The following is a 21,386-nucleotide window of genomic DNA, read 5'->3' as shown; positions in this document are numbered from 1 at the left end:
AATAAATATCAGCGTGCCAGCAAGGAGAGATTCTAGTTGAGGCCTTTCCCTCTTAACTACCTAAGAAGTGTATATTTTTAGGTGCAAAGGAAAGAGTTCAGCTGCCTTTTGTGTCCCCGTTGATAAGCATACTCTTAATAGTCAGAACTCTCTGGCTCTAAGCATGAAAAGAAACTGAGTTAGTTGACACATAAAAGGGGTGCTTCACACATAGGACTGGGAACTGGGAAGTTATAAGGACCCCAAACATTATCTTTCTGTACATAGGTTTTCTTCTCATGTTGCAAGCTGGTTTTTATCACTCAGTCAACACCATGGGGAAGAGAGCCACTTCACAAGCCTTGAGATCCCTACCTTATTTCAAGAAAATAGAGCATACTAAACCAAGGGTCTCTCCCTCTCAGTTTGAAACTCTACAGGAGAGGATTTTATTGTCTCAGCTCCTGTCACAGGAGTACTTTTCCTTGAATTAATTACAGTAAGTGGGTTTGGTAAAGAAATACATACCTGGCTGCCAGGAAGATCCTCTCACTGCCTCTTCATCCTCTTTACCACTATGAAGCGAGGAAGTCTGGCAAGAACGATTACCTAAAGGACCTTTGACCACTATCAAAGACCTGAACTTTCATAGTCACACTCGAAAGTGAAACACAATGTATGTTCTCAACTGATCTGCCTTATAGGTGCTTGTCAAGAGGGGTTTTACCTTTGTGTCAATATAGAAAGTAGGACCCAAAGCTGTGGACAAGACATTCTCCTATTACCATTTCTTTGAAATTTAGACACTGTTACTGACTTCACTGCAGAAGAGCAGGATTTTGCTCCCTTTGACACCCAGCATCCTCACACACCAACACACATGGTTATTCCCCTCTCCCATCCCACTTTTATATGCGCCACTCTCACACAACATATTTCCTGTTTTCACAGTATCAATTCTGGATAGAACAATAATTTATTGTTTATATTATTATGAATATGTGAATGTTTTTACATAGAACTATGGAAAATATAGCATAAGCCAGAATAAATTAATCCATACCGTAGTAAGGGACAACACCAGAATTTCATTGGCTTTCAGTCATGCAAAGTCAGCTCCAGGTTGAAATGACTCACCAGGGCATTTGTCCTTCATACATGACACAGCTATCTAGAATGTTCTGATCTTCTGGCTGGACCCACTCAATAATGATTTCGAAGGGAAAGGAGACAGAGAAGGGAGGGAAAAATCCACTGGCTTTTCATTGTTTAAGACCAGAAGTGATCATTTGTTATTTTTGCTCACAGTTAATTGACTCAAACTAGTCACATGGCTTTGTCTAATTGCATGGATATGGGGATCTGGAATTTTTGGGAGGGAAAAGAGAGTGGGATATTGGTGTTGTCTACTTCATGTCAGATTACTTTTTCTCTTTTTTCTACTTTTTCCTGAATTAAAAAAATTCCTGAAGCTCATACTTGTTTTGTGATTTTATTTGCTGATACAGAATATGAGATTTGTCTACTTGACCATATCTCTCCTTTAGCATTTTGGCTAGTTCCAATCTTGACTGGGTTTTCTCCATAGCAGTTTTGGAGTTGTTTTCCTGGACTCTTTCCACCTTTCACTTTGAACTGATCCCAAATATTCCTCTTTTTTGGTTTTACATCTTCATTTTGATGGAGCATGTCCTACAGCGATTTCTTGAGATGGGTACATTGGAGGTAAATTTTTCAATAGCACATGTATCTAAAAATGGGTTTTTAAATTTCATTTTTATATACAAAAATGTCTTTATTTTACTTCATTTTATTTTTACTTTGATAGTGTGGATAGATATAAAAATCTAGTTTGAAAATAACTTCCCCACAGAATTTTAAAGGCATTTTTTATTTTGTCTCTTGTAGCTAGTGCTTCTGCAGAGAAAGTTAAAGCATTTTTATTCTGATATTTTATGTCTTTTTTTTTTTTAAAAAAAAAAAACTCTTGTAGAATCTTTCTTTGTTTCTAGCATTTTAGAAGTTTGCAGTGACACTTAATGTGTATCCATTGCACTGGCCACTCAATGAGTCTTTCAAATTTAATGACCCTTCAATTCAGGAAAATTTACAGAAAATGAATTTTAACTTATTTTTTTTCTTTGTTAGCCTTTTGGTGACTCCTATTTTGTGAATATTGTACCTCCTATACTGGTGCTATAATTTTCCTATCTTTTCCATTTTATATTTAGTTTTAGAGTATCTTCTTTTAGTGTTTTTACTTTATTTTAGATTTCTACTTTAATATTTTAAATTTCAACAGTCTCTTTTTGTCTTATGGGGTTTTTTGTTGTCATTGTTGCTTTTTCGGTAGACGTGGCAGTTCTTGTTCCATGGATGAAATAAACATACCTTTTTTTCTCTGAGAATATTCATAATGATTTCCTCCCATCTCCTTGAATAGATTTCCTTTTCTTCAAGTTTCATATTTCTGTTGGCTTGTTTGGGTTTGTTTTTAATGTTAGGGACTTTTCTCAGGTATCTTGTGATTTTTGGATGTATGCTTATGTATGAGGATTAGTCTCTAAAAAGCTGATTAGAATGTTTGTGTGTATGTGTAACTTGTTGATTATAGGTTTAACCATAAAGTGTTTTTATTAGGTGGTCTCATAGGGGATTCAAAATCAATAGGTTTAGATCTTTTTCTTGTAAATGGTTCAGATTCTCCAGATAAGAATTCCCTTCTGCTCGGATGGTATAAATCTGTCCACCAGCATCCCTGGAGCTAGGAGGGAAAAAGAGGACTGGGGATTTCAATATAAATGTATAGACTTTACTTCATTCCCCTGTTTTCAATATAGAATACCTGGTTCGAAATCTGGTATTGATATCTCTTAATCCTGAGTAGCTCTGTACTAGGTTCCACATTCTAAATCTCTGGTATTCTGCCAGATCTTTGGCTGAGCAGCATGGAAGAGGAAATCTTGAAGTCTAATTGCTTCTCATATAAACTTTCAATAAGCCCTCTTATCCTTAGTTCACATTCACTTGTACTTCTACATGTTAATAGTTTACCCTGGATTCATGAGATTTTCGAGAGAATATGAAGCAAATCGAATTTTTTTTTCTTCAGATTTACTTACTCCTACCTTAGGATTTAGCTTCCTGGGATCTCTAAATCATTTCTTACTTATTCTGCCTTCCCAGATTGATTATCATTTTCATTCATATGTTGTTTTTCTAAGTTGGAAAACCCCTTATATTGTCACTTAAAAATTGTATTATGAAAATTTTCAAGCATGTACAAAATTTTTAAGCATGTAAAAAATAGAGATAATAATAAGCTTCCATGTACTCATTTGCTTCAACCAGTACCAATATATTGTCAACATGTTAACCACCTTCCCCTTCTCCTCCTATTCCAACATCCCACTAGAATAAAGGGTTTTAAAACAAATCCTAGACACACATAATTCAATTTGTAGCTAATGCTCATGCTAATAGAACAAGTAAAGACTTAAAAAACATAATTGTAAAGTACCGTATGCCACAAAACTAGCAGTAATTATTTAATATAATCCAATACCCAGATCCATTCCAGTTTTCTCTGGTTATCAGAAAATGTTGTCTTGTTACTTTTATTTCTTTTTTAAAAAAAATTAGAATCTTTATACTGTCTGGTTGATCAGCAAGCCAGCATAGTTGACCCAGTCATCAAACATGAGTCCATATGATTGCACTGTCTCTACCCATTTGTGTGGAGGAGTGACCATATGCCACGATCACTTCATGAGTCTTCATTTATGCCTTTTACCCAAGCACATTTATTAAGTGTTCTTGGTCATGCTCAGAAGTGTTGTGATTTGGACAAGAAATTATGTAGTCACTCAATGCATGTGGACAGGTCCTATCACCAATGGAGAAGCCCATAAGGAGCTTTAATACTTTATTTTCTCTACAAGTCTTAGGTCTTGCAAGGGCCTTACTTTTTAAAATGGGCTCATAATATCCATTCCTCCTCTTTTACTCACTTCCTAGTTGAAGAGAGAGTTGAATAATCAGATAAATTTCCTTTATAATGTATACCATGCTCTGGAGGTATTGCTCAATTTCTTCAGTTCAGAATTTCAGTCTGGGCATGTAATTCTCATTCTTCAATGCTGAACTTGAAACATTGATCTTGGGTACAAATGTGAGTTTCACTAATTTGAGGATGGAGATGGTTCGTAGTACAGTTACTATCATTCTTTAATTAATTACCTGAACAGCTCCCTGTGACCTATTCCATCTCCCGGTCCCTGTGCCTTTTGTTCTTTGTGTGATTTGGTGCTTAAAAAACTATAAATAAAATCTATTTTGAGCTCTTCGTTGTCTGTAAGGACTTAGAGTTCTGCAGCTATGTTAGGTTTCATTGTCAATCTGTTCCCACTTGCTTTATAATATCTTCCAGGAATTCTTTGCTTTTCTGGTTTGTGGTAGTATACCACCTGGCTTTCAAGTGCTTTTATGGATTTATTTTTTGTCACTTTACTTTCTGTGTCATTAGAAAAGGGATTCGAGGAAGCAAGGAAGGAAGCTAAACTCAAGGGTAGTTGGTAAGCCATCTTGAATGAAAACCTCTGTGCTTTTTTTCTTATTACACACTTCTTAAAATTTTATTTCATTTTTCTCTATTTTTCATATACATATGTGTGTATATATATACACGTGTGTGTATATGTGTATATATACATATATATACATATATATATGTATAAATTTCCAGAGACAATCTTCCGATAGAAAATCTACTGAATATGACAGCAGATGTGCGTAGTCAAACATGAACTGTAACTGCTAAAATCTCTCACTGAAGGAAGAAGAGATGGGCTTATTCTCTATGATTACAAGGAGAAGTTCTATCAGAAAATTAGAATTCTATTTATAGAAGGTAAAGCTGATGTGATTCAGAAAAATGCAAATAAAAAATGATAATGAATTGTCACTACACACTGACCAGAATCAGTAAATGAAAGAGACTGATATCACCAAGTGTTGGCAAGGATGAAGAGTAACTAGAATTGTGCTGTGAGTATGTGACAGTGGTGAGGCAGAAACTGTTAAATTTCTGAATTTAACAATCTAAAATTGTTTAGAAATTATGGTTTTATGAAAGGAAAGCGAATCAAGAGTTTTATAGTGCTTTCTAGAATTTGTAAACATGAAAGACTTTTCAACGGAAATATAACACAGTTTATAACTGTAATCACCCAACAGGCTCACCTTGCCCAGCACCTAGACAGAGCACATTTATCAAAACAGGGCACTTGCAATTAAGAAAAAGTAATTCACACAGAGGCAGCTGTGTAGGAGACTGGAGTTTTATTATTACTCAAATCGGTCTCCCTGAAAACTTGGATACCGAAGGTTTTAAGGATAATTTGGTGGGTAGGGGCTCAGGAAGTGGGGAGTGCTGATTGGTTGGGTTGGAGATGAAATAATAGGGGGTCAAAGGGAGCTCTGCTTGCTGACTTCTGTTCCTAGATGGGGTGGCAGAACTAGTTGAGCCAGATTACCCTTCTGGGTTGTGTCATCTGCTGCATCAGAATGCAGAGTCTGCAAAAGATCTCAAGCATTGATCTTATGCTTTACAACAGTGATGTTATTCCCAAGAGCAATTTGGGGAGGTTCGGACTCTTGCAGCTGGAGGTTGCATGACCACTAAACGATAATTTCTAATCTTGTAGCCAATGTTAGTCTTACAAAGGCAAAGTGGTCCCTAGGAAAGAAGGGGGTCTTTTCGGGAAAGGGTTATTATCGATATTGTTTCAGAGTCAAGCCAGAAATTTATTCCCCAGGTTATTTAGGCATATGCCCAGGAATGAACAAGGACAGCTTAAAGGTTGAAAGCAAGTTGGAGTTGGTTAGGTCTGATCTCTTTCACTGTCATAATTTCCTCAGTTATGATTTTTGCAAAGGCAGTTTCATAACATTCAAACTTAATGCCCATATGCTTCTGTCAGATTAATGGCATAATCAGGGAAGTAGTTTACCAACTAAGAATGCATGTCACTCTAAAATGGTACCTGAACCTTATATTATCCACAGCATAATTTTAACTGCTTTGATAAGGAACATTTTTTCCCAGCCAACCTTTGCTACTCTGAATACATGATATAAGTTTTTAAGTAAACAATGTTTAAATCAAAGTGCAATGTTTATTCTCAAATACATATTTAAATCAATGTATAGTCTTTTTAGTTTAATTAAATGTGATTTTCTCATACGTTGTGTTGCTTAAGAAATAACTATGTAAGGTTTTCTCTTTTGGTTCACCTAAACATTTTATTCTCCTATATTAAGATACATGAAGGCAGTTAATTATAATTTGTTAATGGTGATCATAATGACTCAAAATGTGAGAAATTCAAACATTTTTTCTATGTCAGTACAAATTAGTTTTCAGGACAGACATACAGGGAAAAGCATGAGTACATTCTGCTTTGTTTGGCTCATTTAGAAGAAAAACTGTAGCAGGTAAAATCAGTAGGGAAAAATTAGACAAGTTTATCTTTTAAAAATTATTTTCATTGTGAAATAATACATGTTCACACAGAAAAGCACAGAAAAGCCTAAACAAGAAAAGAAGAATCTAGAGAGCCATTATTCATATTTTTATATTTCTATATAGGTTCTTCCCTATATATGCATATACATAGTGTGTACTTGGGTGTCTGTATTTCATATGTATGCCCACATACAGATATACATAGAAATACAGGATGTGTGTGTGTGTGTGTGTGTGTGTGTGTGTGTGTGTACGCATTTCTGCAATATATATTCTGTTTTATAATTCTTAAAAATTAGCAATAAAAGATGAGTATATTCTAATGCTACAATATACAATCTGGAAAAAAACAAATCAACTGTTCCTTTACTGTATATTTTAGTTTATTAAGCATTTACTATATGTTGTTTCTCTACTCAGTGCTGAGGTTACAATTTCTGCCCTAGAGAGCCATCAGTTTAACAGAGAGATTAAACAGACAATTTTGCAAGAGTGATAATTTCTGTAGTAGAAGAATGCCCAGGATATATGAGAACACACAGCAGGGAATTTAATTCATACTGGAAATCACCAGGATGTTTTTTCTGAGCTAAGTATTGAAGAGTGAGTATGAGTTTCAGTGACGGAGGTGGGTCTAGATATGGGGAGGTGGGTGGTGGATCAGCCTGAAAGTTATGAGAGTAAAGCACATTAGAAAAATTGAAAGCAGTCTTCCATCACCACAGGATAGGGTAAGGAGAGAGGCGTGGTGAAATGAATGATAAGGCTGGAGAATTAGGTAGGAACAGATAATTAAAAATCAGTGTAAGTGAATTTCATTCAGAAATCACTTGAGAGCTAAGGAAAGATTTTAAACTGGGGAGCAGTGTAATCAGATTTGCAATTTCGAATGCTCTGCTGAGCAGTCTTGTGAGTGCATTGGAAGGGATGAAGTATAGAGTTATGGAGTGTAGTGAGAATTGATAATGATTCTATGAAAGGAGATAAGTACACACATATACTGAAGAAGAGGCAGTGGGGATTAAAGGAAATAGGTAAATTTGATGGTTAGGTTTTGACAGCAATATTGCTGGAACTGAGTGATTGTGAAGTATGAAGGAGAGGAAAAAGACAATGTTCATATTTGGATTTATAATTTGAAATCTAGATGATTGAGCATTGTAGAGAATAAGATTTTAGAAAGAAGATGAGTTTCATTTTGAACAGACTGGGTTTGAGATTCATGTGGAACATTCAAAGTAAGTCATTAGGTAGAAGGGCTGAACTGAAAATTTAGAGTGGATAGGACGATAGATCAGTGTACCTCAACTTTGGTATACATAAGAAACCGCTTTTTAAAAAATATTTTTTAAATTGTATTGCCTATGCGGCATTCCATGCCAATTAAAGCAGAATCTCTAGGGGCAGGAACCAAGCACTGACATTTCTTTTTTTTTTTTAACTTTCATTTTAAGTTTAGGGGTACATGTATAGGATGTGCAGGTTTGTTACATAGGTTAATGTGTGTCATGGGGTTTGAATTATTTCATTACCCAGGTATTAAACCTAGTATCCATTAGTAATTTTTCCTGATCCTATCCCTCCTCCACCCTTCACCCGACAATAGGCCCAAGTGTGTGTTGTTTCCCTCTGTGTGTCCATGTGTTCTCATCCTTTAGCTCCCACTTGTAGGTGAGAATATACTGTGTTTGGTTTTCTGTTCCTACATTAGTTTGCTAAGGATAATGGTCTCCGCCTCCATTCATGTTCCTGCAAAGGACATGGTCTTGTTCTTTTTATGGCCGCATAGTATTGCATAATATATATGTACCACATATTCTTTATCCAGTCTATTATTGGTGGACATTTGGATTGACTCCACATCTTTGCTATTGTGAATAGTGCTGCAGTGAACATATGTGTACATGTGTCTTTATAACAGAATGATTTATTTTTCTTTTGGTATATACCCGGTGGTGGGATTGCTGGGTCAAATGGCATTTCTGACTGTAGGTCTTTGAGGAATCATCGCTGCAGTGTCTTTCACAATGGTTGACCTAATTTTACACTCCCACTAATAGTGACTAAGCGTTCCTTTTTCTGCACAACTTCTCTAGCATCTGTTATTTTTTGAATATTGATATTAGTCATTCTGACTGGTGTGAGATGTCATCTCATTGCGGTTTTGATTTTCATATTTCTAATGATCAGTGGTGCTGGGCTTTTCTTCACATATTTGTTGGCTGCATGTATATCTTCTTTTAAAAAGTGTCTATTCATGTTCTTTGCCACTTTTTAATGGAGTTTTTTTTTTCTTATATATTTGTTTAAGTTCCTTGTAAAAAACACTGACCTTTCAAAAACTCCTTGAATGGTTCCAGTGGCACCCCAAGATTTAGAATCACTCTTCCAAAGAGGTGACATAGACCAGTGGGTCTCAATGTTGACTCTTCAACAGAATCATTTGAAATGCTTTAAATATTCTCAAGATGCAGGTCACATCTTGCAAGCATTAAATGGGAGTATATGGAGATAGAGTCCATATATCAATATATTTGATACCAAGTTTATTGAGGTATAATTTGCATAATATAAAATTCATCCTTTTAAGGTGTCCAATTCAGTGTTTTTTAGCATACTAAGTTCATACGGACAATTCATATAAGTAGTGTTATGCAATATATGGCTTCAAATCTGGCTTCAATGTTGAATTAAAATAGGAATAAGAAACATCCTTGTCTTGTTTCTGATGTTAGAGGAGAAGCATTCTTTTTTTTATGATTAATTACAGTATTAGCTGTGGGTGTTGTTAGTTTGTTGCCATAGATGCGAGGTTGTTTATTGAGTTTCCTGAATTAATAGTGAGAAGCCTGATTTTCTGTCATGTATACCCCTCAATATCTCTGTTCAGTTAGCTTAGTGGTCAGCTAATGACTTCACATAGATTTCTTTGAATGTGTTGAACCAGTAAGTTGATGTCATTTTGCTGAAGGGCTTTGAGTGCATGTGTTTGAGGGGAATATTTTAACCTCCCATTTCAGGACAATAATTAAAGATGTGCTCATTTTCTTTTAGCAGATTAGTGCTTTAAAGGTTAATGAAAATTAACTCAGAGATTCCAGCAGGTAGTTTAAAAACTCTACTTTAGCCTTCATTTCCTGCTTGTGCAAAGCCTCAGAGTTATCCACAGGTGATTCAGGCCTCCCAGGTCTTTCCTGCACATGTGCACCTCCCTGCAAGTGCATATGGTCTTCTAGAGTTCCAGGAATATGTTAGATATTTTCAATGTTCCATATGAAAATCCCATCCCCCAATGTTTTCTTTTAAACTTTTTGCTAAGTCTCTCACTTATCCCAACTTGTGTCACTGCCTCAGCTGCACAATTGAATAATTGGCACTGACTGATTTCAACAAATTTCTTAAGGACAGGGCTGTTCATACCAAATGAGCTCCTGCCTTAGATTTGAGTCAACTATCAGTCACATCAGATAAAAACAAGCCCTGAGAATGAAAGTGCTAGTGAGGTGAATAGTGACAGTTCTCTAGGGATGGAATTTTCCAGGAACTCCAAACCCATTCACTTCCTTCCAGTGGCTCCTGGGCTTCTAGAGTTTGCAGTTTGTGTAGCTTTTGATTGGAAGGCTACCATGGACATAGGGAGGGGATAGGGAAGATTGAAATGCCACAAAGCTTGCTGTTTTTACCAAGGGCCAGTTGATTTTCTGGAATAAATGTTCCTCAGATTTTTGCAAGCCTTTGCTTAATTGCTAGAGTTCTGACAAAGTTTATTTTTTCCCCATTTTTAGTAGTAGTCTCTCTCTTTTTTTTATGGAGGAGTGGATTTATGGAGGTCTGTACTCTGCCATTCATAGGGGTTCCTATTATAATTTGTATACTGCCTTACAGATTCCAAAGTTTATTTTTTTCCCCATTTTTAGTAGTATTCTCTCTCTCTCTTTTTTTTTTTAATGGAGGAGTGGATTTATGGAGGTCTGTACTCTGCCCTTCATAGGGTTTCCTATTATAATTTGTATACTGCCTTACAGATTCCAATGTTCGGGAAAAGTTGAAAAACACTGGTTTTTAGAGAAAAGAAGATCAAGACCAGATTCTAGAAAACACAAACATTTAAGACCAGGAAGAGGAGCAAGAGCTTATCAATAAGGCAGATAAGGAATGGTACTGAGATGAATGGGCTTATAAAAAGCAAAAGAAGAAAGAGTTTTAGGAATAGAATAATTAAAGCTATCAAATGCTGCCTACACAGATCAGAAAATTGATTCAAAAATACTGATTTGAATTATCTACTAAAAAGTCACTGAGATATATATAGATGAATTTTGGTGGAATGATGGGGACAGAATCCTGACTATAGTAAGTTGCTATATAAATGGAAGGTTAAGAAAGAGAAAGTAGCTGGAAAGGGAAGGAGAGATAATATAGACCTGTAGCTGGAACGGGACATGAAGTAAAGAAAGTTGCATTCTCCCAGGGTTCAGTTTAACTGCTCTATTTATTATTCATAAATTTTCTTATTGGCCTCTATTCTAGATCATAGGGCTATCACTAGTGATTTGGACATGTGGGTGAGGAGAGTGACCTTTCTCCCATTATATAATGAAGAAATGTAATCCTAGACATATTAGTCATGGCTCTAGACAGATTCTCAATGAAACAGTGGTGACAAATAATAACTAGATCTATGAAGGGCAGTAGACTGAAGTATGAATAAAGTCTGAGAAAACTGAGATTACATTCCACTTTACCACGCTACTGGTACTAGCTGTATGACCTTGACCAACTTATTTGGACTCTCTTGACTTTGCTTTCCCCATGTGAATAATAATGCTAATCATTCAAGATTGTCATGGGGGTCAATTGAGATAATGCCCAGTCTTGGCAATAAAGAGAACTCCTAGTTCTGCCTCTCAGATGCTGCATTAGAATGGAAGAGTTAGCTTTCTAATATCTCCATTTTCTCATCTATACCATTAAAAGAGTTAGGTTATATAATCTTTATGCTTCTTTTCAACTTTATCTATATGAGACTTCCAATTTCTTTTAGTTCAGTACTATTCTTCGTGCACTTTGTGGGCTAGATATATATTTGGAGTTGGCCTGGGACTTAAACCAATCTATAGATGACAGTTTCCACTAGAAAAGGCATTCCAAAGAATTGACTTACAAATAAACTGTGGAAGATAGCTCTCCAAGCTGGGTAGTAGTTTTAAATAGAAGGGCTCAACCTAGAATATATAATAGAGAGTGCTCACCAATGCGTATTCCCGATCCTTTAGAAATGAGCTTTGAAGACAGCACATCTGGTGTAATATCAGATCCCAAAGTTAAGTCTTCATTTTGGGTGGTCCTGGATTGATTATTATAACTGAAATCTTTCTGTGTTTATGAATGTTTATAAATGCTAGTTTTTGGCAGTTGAGGAGACTTTGAAGCAGTAAACCGCACAAGGGAGAAGGACAAGTTTGAAGCCAGACAGTGTTCAGGAGAAGTAAAGCAGAGAAAAGAGTGAGTCATTGGATGGCTGGAGGATTGGTAAGACCAGCAAGTGTTATGAGATCCAAATTAGATAAGGGACTCAGAATCTCAGGACAAGGGAGAACTGGAGGCCCAAAGAGGTCAAGATGGGCCAGAACAGGAAGAACAAAACAAAAAGGATTTGCCTTCTCAGAGACTGATTTCTTTTTCCTACTAATGATATCAGTTTGTTTTGTTGAATTTACTGATGCATTGTGGTAGAATTTTATTTGAGTAGGTCATATATAATTTAACCTCCCATTTCAGGACAATAATTAAAGATTTGCTCATTTTCTTTTAGCAGATTAGTGCTTTAAAGGTTAAGGAAAATTAACTCAGAGATTCAGAGATTTAAAAGGCGATGAAATAATTAGGAAATAAAAACACGGAAAAGCAACACTGAATTCATTGTGATTTTATTTAAAAAGTTTTTAAACAACTTTTTTTTTATTTTAAAAACTTCCTCTTTAATCAAGGCTTTTAATATAAACAGATTTCTTGAATAAAATGGAAAATTTCCAGAACATTGAAATATAAATCCACAAGTCACCAAATATACAACACGCAGCAGGAAAAAACAAAAACAGCAAGTTTACACGATCCCTGTAACAGCCATGGTCTTAATCTCAGATGCTTCCTCCATCTTCCAAGTATATTCTGGATACAAAGCACCCAATAGCTTCTGGGGTCCTACTTAACTGAGACTGTGGGTTTACAGAGCACTTCTCTGTCTGGGCTATGATAGTGGTGGCTCTACTCAAGAAGCAAAGCAGTTATCATCACATTCAAACAGTGTATTGAACATCTTTTAAATATCAAAGTGGGCAACATGAAGGCAACATAATAATGTTATCAGAAAGATGCTAGGAAGTAAGGACAGCTATGTAAAACTTGGGGCTAAAAAGTGGCTTGCCAGCTTCATTTCTTTGACTTCTTGGGTAGTGGGTCCAAGAACAGTAAGATGTGAGGTTCTGGTTCCTGGATCATATAATGGACACATCCCTGACTCTGCTGAACACCAGATTCAAATTCAGACATCAAATGGTTTTAGGAACAAGCTTGGCTGTGTCTTTGGGCAGCATGACATGCCGATACTCAAACTGCTTGTTGTATTTGTTCGAATAGTAAGTTTGTTTGCGAGACATGATCACTACAACTGCTACCCTTCAGCCCCGCACCACCAACCTCCAAGCAACTCCCAGCAACACCTTTATACAACTTTTAAGACACGGTGTCCTAACTGTGGTTTCTGGCTCAATTGTAAAGCTATGTCTACTTTGACTTGTTTTTTTCCCCCTGCATATTTCGTTCAGGTGGCCTGTCACACAAATTTATGTTTAAAATTAAAGATGGCCAATTGTCCTTTAAGACTGCTCCAGTTCCACACTAGTTCTCGAAATAACTGGAGCTGTTCGGGATGGGCTGGGAATACCCTGTCTACATGGTCTGCCTTACTGGATGCTTCGCATTCTCTCAGAGATACTTTGCTCATGTATACCATTTGGCAAGAGAGGGTCATTGGCATGTCCCTGGATGACCCCTTGCCTAAGTGGAGTTTTTGGATGGTACTGTTGATCAATGGGGGCTTTGTAGGCAGCCAGGCAGCACTGCTGCCCTGAAGATTTTCCTCAGCACCATGAAAATGACACTAACATTATGAAAAATTTCTCCAAAGACAGACATTTTCAATTAGCCAAATTACTCTAACAGTAATTTAAATCAGGAAGATTTAAGGCAGAGCTAGTTTCTATGCCAGCCAAGAAGATGGCTCTGCCAGTTGAAAGGCAAGCACATCCTTCCCTGCCAGCTTGCAATGAGATGGTTCTTGCAGTGACAGCAGATCTACCATGCATGTTTGATTTAAAGCCCTCCATTACCATACCTTTGTAATTATCATCAGGCAATGATGAGTCCTGGGGAAAGTATGGAACTTAAATTCTAGGATCAAGAAGCCTCATCAAAATGCAGCTCATGAAATGAATCTTTCTTCTTGGTATAGCTCTTCTTTTCAACCAATTGGTCTTGATTTAAGTAAAACTGTAGCAAAACCCTGTGCCAAAATTGTGATTCATTATCACTTTGCTAATCAAAATGTTGTTTCACAAGGCTTTGATGGTGTTCAAGACACCTTATAGGAGGTATGATTTTTCTTTAAGTTGGCTGATGAAGATCCTTTATTTCGTATGGATGTCATGAGAACGATTTGTAAAGGCTCCTTTGATTGGTAAATTCTCTTCTTCTTGCATAGTGCTCTCACAATGATTCTATGGGACAAACGTTATACTGCTGACTTATTTGCTGTTCCTTAAGGTTAATGATATGTAGACTACTGTATATCTACCTTTTTCCTACCTATGGACTGTATGTTGTTTAGGAAACGTAAATTTCAGAGAATTTGTAAGAATGAGAGAGGTTGCTTTTTCTTTATAAGATCTAACTTCAGTTAGCAACATTTTGCTAAATATCTAGCTTTGCCCAGTGCCCTGTGCTTTACTTATAGTTAAGCAGCATGATGTGAAGAAAGAAGCATAGGCTTAATTCCAGATCTCAGTAAAAATCTGAATTCTTCTTACTTGCAAATTGGTGTGATCATGGATAGATAGATATCTTTACCCCTCCACTATCTCAAATCTCTCCTACAATGTGGTGATTTTGGAATAGACCCTCTCCAGGTCCCCTTCATCTTTGACACCTATGATTCCATGAATATGGTAATCTCCCTCTTGAAGAAATAACCATCAGGCTCCAAGTTTAGTACTTAGTATATAATTTTGTTAAAAAAGTTATTTATGACATTCTAGCAATGCATATTTAGGAGGCATTTTCTTCCAGGACTTCTCTTCTACCTGTCTTTTATTATTTCGGATAATGGAAATTTGAAACCAAAAAGAGATATGTTAGCATTATTCTTATATTCGTAGACTCATGGTTAAAATAAAATTGGCTCCTTTTGTTTGGGGAATAGTATCCTTACTGAGACACCTGTGGCTCATTTAGTCTTTAACATTTGACCGCTTTGTATTACTATATTACATACTGAGTGCTGCCTTCCCAGCTAGATGATAAATTCTTATAGGTCTGGGATCATGTTTTTCGGCTCTAAATATCTCTAAAAAAATAAGCTTATGGAAAAATTGTGCCAAAGATTTCCTTTTAATCACTGAAATGAAAACCATTTTTCACAACACCCAATGAAAAAAGAATGTATAAATGAATCATTTGTTGTACTGTAGTAAACTGAAGCTCAATTTGATGTATTAGTGTCAATTTGTTTTTAATTGACAATTCCTCTTAAAAATCATATGGTATATAGCTAAGAAGTTCTACTTCACAAGTAGCTTACCTAGTATATAATTTTATCTGTACTAGGTCTTTGTGGTCTTCCACTCCTTAAAACAATACAGTGAAAAAATAGAGTACACACACAAACAACTGTATACTTTGAAAACCAGAATATCTCAGTTTAGAAAGCAAATATGCCAGTCTCACAGCCTGTAGGGACGTCTCCCTTCACTGAGCTCTTCAGCTGGTATTTTGCTCTATTGTGATGCATATGCTGTGATGGGATTGGTTTGCTATCATAGTCTTTGATATTGGTACTGCCTCTCCAGAGCGATTGCAAATTTATTGACAGAAAAGACTATGTATTTTATGTTTCTTTATTTCAAGTGTCTAACAGAGTTTTATTTATTTAGAAAGACATCAATTAATAGTTGCTATAATTATGCAGGTAGGGCAATAGACACATTACCCATTGAAAGCTCATAATAAAATCAACAAATGTTAAGTCAGTTTATTAAACTTCCTGATTGACAAAGCAAACAATGGAGAAATAGCTATCTTTATGCTAATTAAACAACTGTAAATTTTGTATCCTGTTTCTCTTCTGTGGAAGGATATATTTTGATCTTTTAGATATTGCCATAGAGTTTAATCTGAGATCTTATGTGGTGTAGGATATTTCAAGATTCAAAATGCTTTTAATTCAGCTAAAATAACAAATTTATTAGATAATTAAATTATTTTCTATATCAACACTGCTGTATACATTAAAATGGGAGGCGGCTTTGAAATTATTGAAGAAAAGATAGATTTTTGTTAATAGTAATTTATGTGATATCTAATTCATGTCTCAGAAATACACATACAAATAATCCTTAAATTATGTCTTTCATTCATATTTGAAGAATTTTGGCTTTTTTTCAGAGGAAAACTATCCTAGACCTCTAACAGCACAGTAAATAAAACATTTCTAAAGGTAGGTAGTATAAAAAGGACAGTCCAGAAAAATCTATATAAATCAGAATCTCGAGAGTTCTTTTTAATATTCAGGATGAGAAGTAATTTTTCTCATTAAAGTCCCTTGGTGTGAATATGATAGTTCAATATTTTATAAATAATTAATAAATTATTTCCTACAACTTATGAGTGTTTTGACAATTGAAGCTATGTTTGGAATATGAGTATATGTCTGTATATGTGGAGAATAGATGATGATAAATGCCTGACACTGTGTGCCTTGAAAAAGACTAGGCAAAATAATTTCTAAATTTTACAGAAGGCAGAAACAATGCTTAGTGGGATTCATTATGGTACAAATTTGAAAGTGCCTGATGGAAGCACTTCTTCATGCTTAAATCTGAATGGTATTAATAATAATATTATATGATACAAATAATGAGCTTGGAAGAGGTAAAATCTTGCAGAAAGCATGCTAGCTGCTTTACTTGTTTAAGCTTCCCAACAACCCTACAATGTAGACATTAACATCCCCTTTACATTTGAAATAACTGGATCTTAGATGCTTAAGAAACTGAAGGAAATAAGTTTTGAAACTAAATCTGATCCCCAATCCCTCACATGCCAAATTTTATGGTCTTTTAATGCATCATGTTGATTTCCTGTACTGAGGAAAAAGTTACTTTTCCTTTTGCTATCTATAATGTAAGTAGTTCTTTGCATACTGGTTCTGGCACTGTCTTACACAGGATCTTCCAATAACTGCCAGTCACATAGTGACAATTATGCCTGATTAAGCAGATCCTGTAAGTACTTGATCGACTTCTTCCCATAAATGCTGACATTCTGCAGCCAAAGGGAAAAGAACACTTGCCATGATTCTGAGCAACTTTGGGCATCTCCCCTCATCCCTCCCAATAACACCAGGCTCTGAGTTTCCTAAGATCAATGTTCCCAGAGTCTTAGACTCAGCCCAGATTCCAGGGTTTCTGTCAAATTCTTCCTGGGTAATTTGAGATTTTGAGGTCTGTGATTCCAACAGGCAGACAGGTGACAATTTATGAGATTCAAGGCTATGTTCAGCAAGTATCATTGTTGCTATTGGTCATTCTATTCCAAATTATTCATTGTTAGTGATGTTGAAGTCTTCACCATGTTCCAGAATCCTCTAGAAATACATAGGAAAGAGTGCTTTGAAAATTATTAATGCATGCTATTATGAGAATATAAATATCCCCACAAGATAACCTCATAGCTATTGGCTAGCACATTATTTTATAGTCTTTTGATCTGATGACTTCAGTAGTTTCTCAAAAGCTGGCCTAATGTTCATATGTATCAGAATTGCTCAACAATCTCAATACCCCTCTGGGCCCTATCCCCCTGCCTCAGATTATCATACCCTCTAACATAGAGTATTAGAGTAATGTAAGTAGCTTAATGTAATAAAGCTTAATTTTATTTAGCACTCAAATGGGGATCAAGCAACATTCCTGAATGGCTTTCCTCTAAAAATGACCCAGGGATTTGAGCTCTTCCTTTGGAAGGCTCCCCGTTTCAGAGTTCCTTGCTTCCAGCCACATAGGTAAAGGGGTGAAGGGAGACAAAGAAAGAGTAAGGAAAGCCTAATGAAAGGAGGACTTGGATCTCAAAGCAGAAATTTTGAGTCAGGCCCTATGTTTGGCGTGAACTGATCACAGAGACCCAACTGAATGCAGGAGGACTGGGAATATGCCCAGGAGGCTAACAAACATGGTTGGGGGAACAAACACATAGCATTTTCTCTGTCTCATAAGTTATGTGAGTAAGGCTGATTAGAATAGAGAAAAGCAAAGACAAGTAACCATGCCACATTTTGATGGAAATGAAGTTTTAATGGGTACCTAACAATGCCTTTATAGTTAATATAAGCCTGTACAAAGAAGATGTGATCATAATGTGACTTTTAGGCAGGTTGTTTTCCTTTCTGCAGTAGAGTCTTTGGAAAAATTTAAATACATCTGCAGTAGAGTCTTTGGAAAAATTTAAATGGGAAGTGTTGATAAGGAATATCTGAAACCAGGGCCAGCTTCATGTAACCTGTCTTGTTGCACAGGGCTGTGCTCTCACAAAGGTCCACATTTGGCTTAATGCTCTGCTATTGTATTGCTGTCTTAAAATTCTTAATCATTTGGAACAAGAGGTCGTGCATTTTCATTTTGCACTGGGCCCTTATTCTAAGCACTCAGGCTGTCTTCCATTACATAGCTGGTCCTACCTGAAACTTGTGCCTTATCAGTGATTAAAATTGAGGCTTCAAGGATAAAATGAAGACACAGTCTTTAAGATGCTGTCAAGGCTAATTGACCTTTTAAAGAAGACAAGTTACAATAATAAAGTTCCAAGGGTGGGGGTGTGGGCTCACACAGGTGCATGTGAACATGAGCCTGTGCAAAGTTTACTAGGAGCAATTTGTTTTAATTGATATTCATTGGGCATCATTCCATTGTTTATTCTTAACTACTCATGTGAAGAGTTGGTTGATGTCAATTGCACAAACATTTGTTTCAGATAAATGGGTGTTTCAGTTGGATAAATTTTAATTAAGCAACCTTTACTGTACAAGTAGTTGCTTTTGAAGCCAAGAGGAAAATGGCTATAATTTATTAATTCTATAATCCAGAATCTGAAGATATTGAATCTTGTCTACTCTAACCTTGAATATAATTTTCCCTGTGAATGTCCTAAATATTTGGCCACAAGAATAAGGAATACAAAAAAATCCAATGTAGTGTTAAATTCTTCTCCTACTGCAAATGCCTAGGCACAATTTAATTATTCTCAAGCTCATATATACAGAACTTGATTGCTGAGACTGCTAGGCAAAGTAGCCAAACGTCTTGAATTTCCAGATCATTTGGTTCTGAAATAATTTGTTTGTAATTGCTGCTTCAACACCACTTGTATACATAGTAGTTTATCACATTTCATAGGGATGTATTCATTTACACATATACCAAAAGACAACACTAAACTCTTAACTCCTTGAGAACAGGTGTTGTATCTCATTTTTCCCAGAGCCTAGAAGATTTACCAGGTACCTAGAACATATTCGATAAACTGCTGATGAGGGAATGTAGAAACAAATAAATCATGATACAAAAAATCACTTTTCTTTCAGGGAGTGGCAAAGCATATATTTACAGGTCTTCAAAGAACTTTCTGCTTTTAATAAAGCCAAAATCAGAATGTTTTTGCTTTGCAAGAAAAATTTAAAGTTGTATAATGCTCTTTAGCTCATAACAGCTACATTCCGAGTGGGGATGAAAGAGGATGATCTTATTACGTGGAAATTTAAAACATCTGAGGGATAAAAATAGCATATACTTAACTGTTAAATTCATAAATTCATTATTTTATTGAAGGGTATTTCCTGTTTTAAAAAAAATTGGTGATTGAACATATGCAACACATGTATAAGAAAAGAACAGTACACATAAGTTTTAAGGGATATAGATGTTTATATGTATTTGTATTAAACTTACTGCTAATAATCTGCTTTTTCCTATGGTTCACTAGTAAATGCCAAGAATAGGTATCATGATCCTCTTGTTTAATACTGGAAATAGTTTATTTGCTGTATTAGTTTCCTGTGGTTGCTATAACAAATTAACCACCAACTTGGTGGTATAAACCAACAGAAATTAATTCTCTCCTGGTTTTGGAGGTCAGTCAGAAATCAGTATCAATGGACTAACATCAAGGTATGTCTGCAGGGCCATACTTCCTCTGGAGGTGCTAGGGGAGAATTCATCCCTTGCCTCTTCCAGCTTCTGGTGGTTGCCAGCAGTCCTCGCTTATGGTTACTTCACTCCAGTCATCAAGGCCAGCATCTTCAAATCTCTTTTTGGTCTCTTCCAAGTATCTTTTCCTTTTCATGGGTTACATCTCCCTCTTTCTCTTATAAGGACACTTGTGATTGCATTTAGGGGCCCACCCACACAATCCAGGAATAATCTCCCTATTTTAAAATCCTTGATTTAGTCACATGTACAAAGACCCTTTTCCCAAATAAGGTGACGTTTACGAAGTTCCATGGATTCAAATCTGCTGTCTTTGGGGAGCAACGATTCAGCCTCCTACACTTGCTTTGCCCAATATTCTCACTAATGATTAAGTAATGGGATTTTAGATGACATACCCTAGTGTACTTTTCTCCACGCTCCCTGACACAGGAATAATGATACTGTGTAATACTTGAGCATTGGAAAACTATCAAGTAAATAACACTATCAAGAAAACACTGCCTGAGGAAGCAGGCTTTGGCAAGTAGGGCTCAGAGATGGAGCTCATAACTTCATGATAATACTTCCTATAAATTAAAGTAATGTTAATTGTCTCCCCCAAAGCAAGGCCATTAAGCCGCTTACTGCTCCTACCTTAAGAATTTATTTTGATATTTCCTGTGGCCGTTAGCTTTTCAATGGTCTTTTACTTTTTACCCAGAGGGGATGTAAACGCCTCCCTGACAGTCCTTTCTTATATATTTCATCTCAAAATATAACAAGAGAGGGAAATAAATGCACAAATAGGTCCTGATAAGCTCTGTAGCCATCCAAGACAAAAGGCTCTAGAAGATTACAATAGGTAGAGCTTCATTTTGAAATACAAAACCTACCAGATGGAGAAAAATAAGTAAATCTACATTCCCTAGCTAAACAACTGAACTGTTAGTGACCTTGTCACTAACCAGGGAGAGATTTTCTATTTTATTTATTTCCATTGTGCTGAGGTAAGACCATCTTAACCATCAAAGAAGGTGTTGCATTCCTTCAACACATTTCTATGAATCTCCTACTATGGGCCAGACATATTGTGTCCAAAGCACTGGCTAATTTAGTTGCTTTCTTTCACCCTCTCTGCCTGTAGTTTTTTCATGTAATTTGCAAGTTCAAAACTTTGCAAAGTCCAATGCTTGGTCATTTAAATCTGAGCCAAGGTCACATAAGGACAATTTAGTTAAGTGAGAGAGAAAAGGAAAAAACAAGAAAGCTAAGTTTCCTAAGTGTCCTTTAGCACGTTCCTTGTTCTGAGGGCTAATGTACTGTAGCAATTCATCAGTCATTCTAATAGTCTTTTAACTTCTGTC

At 36.0% G+C, this 21,386-nt stretch overlaps 1 long non-coding RNA gene and 1 pseudogene across 4 annotated transcripts in view; one reads left to right on the top strand and one right to left on the bottom strand.

Annotated features, from left to right (window-relative positions):
* LOC116550964 overlaps positions 1 to 21,386 on the top strand; it is a 198,327-nt gene that overhangs the window by 73,910 nt on the left and 103,031 nt on the right. The gene's annotated exons all lie outside the window — the stretch shown is intronic.
* LOC116550963 lies at positions 11,912 to 13,844 on the bottom strand (annotated as a pseudogene).

Source organism: Sapajus apella, unplaced genomic scaffold (assembly GCF_009761245.1).
Source record: "Sapajus apella isolate SASKATOON/1434 unplaced genomic scaffold, GSC_monkey_1.0 scaffold8, whole genome shotgun sequence".
Classification (NCBI taxonomy): domain Eukaryota; kingdom Metazoa; phylum Chordata; class Mammalia; order Primates; family Cebidae; genus Sapajus; species Sapajus apella.
The sequence above is the reverse complement of the archived record's forward strand: the minus strand, read 5'-3'. Positions and strand labels throughout refer to the sequence as shown.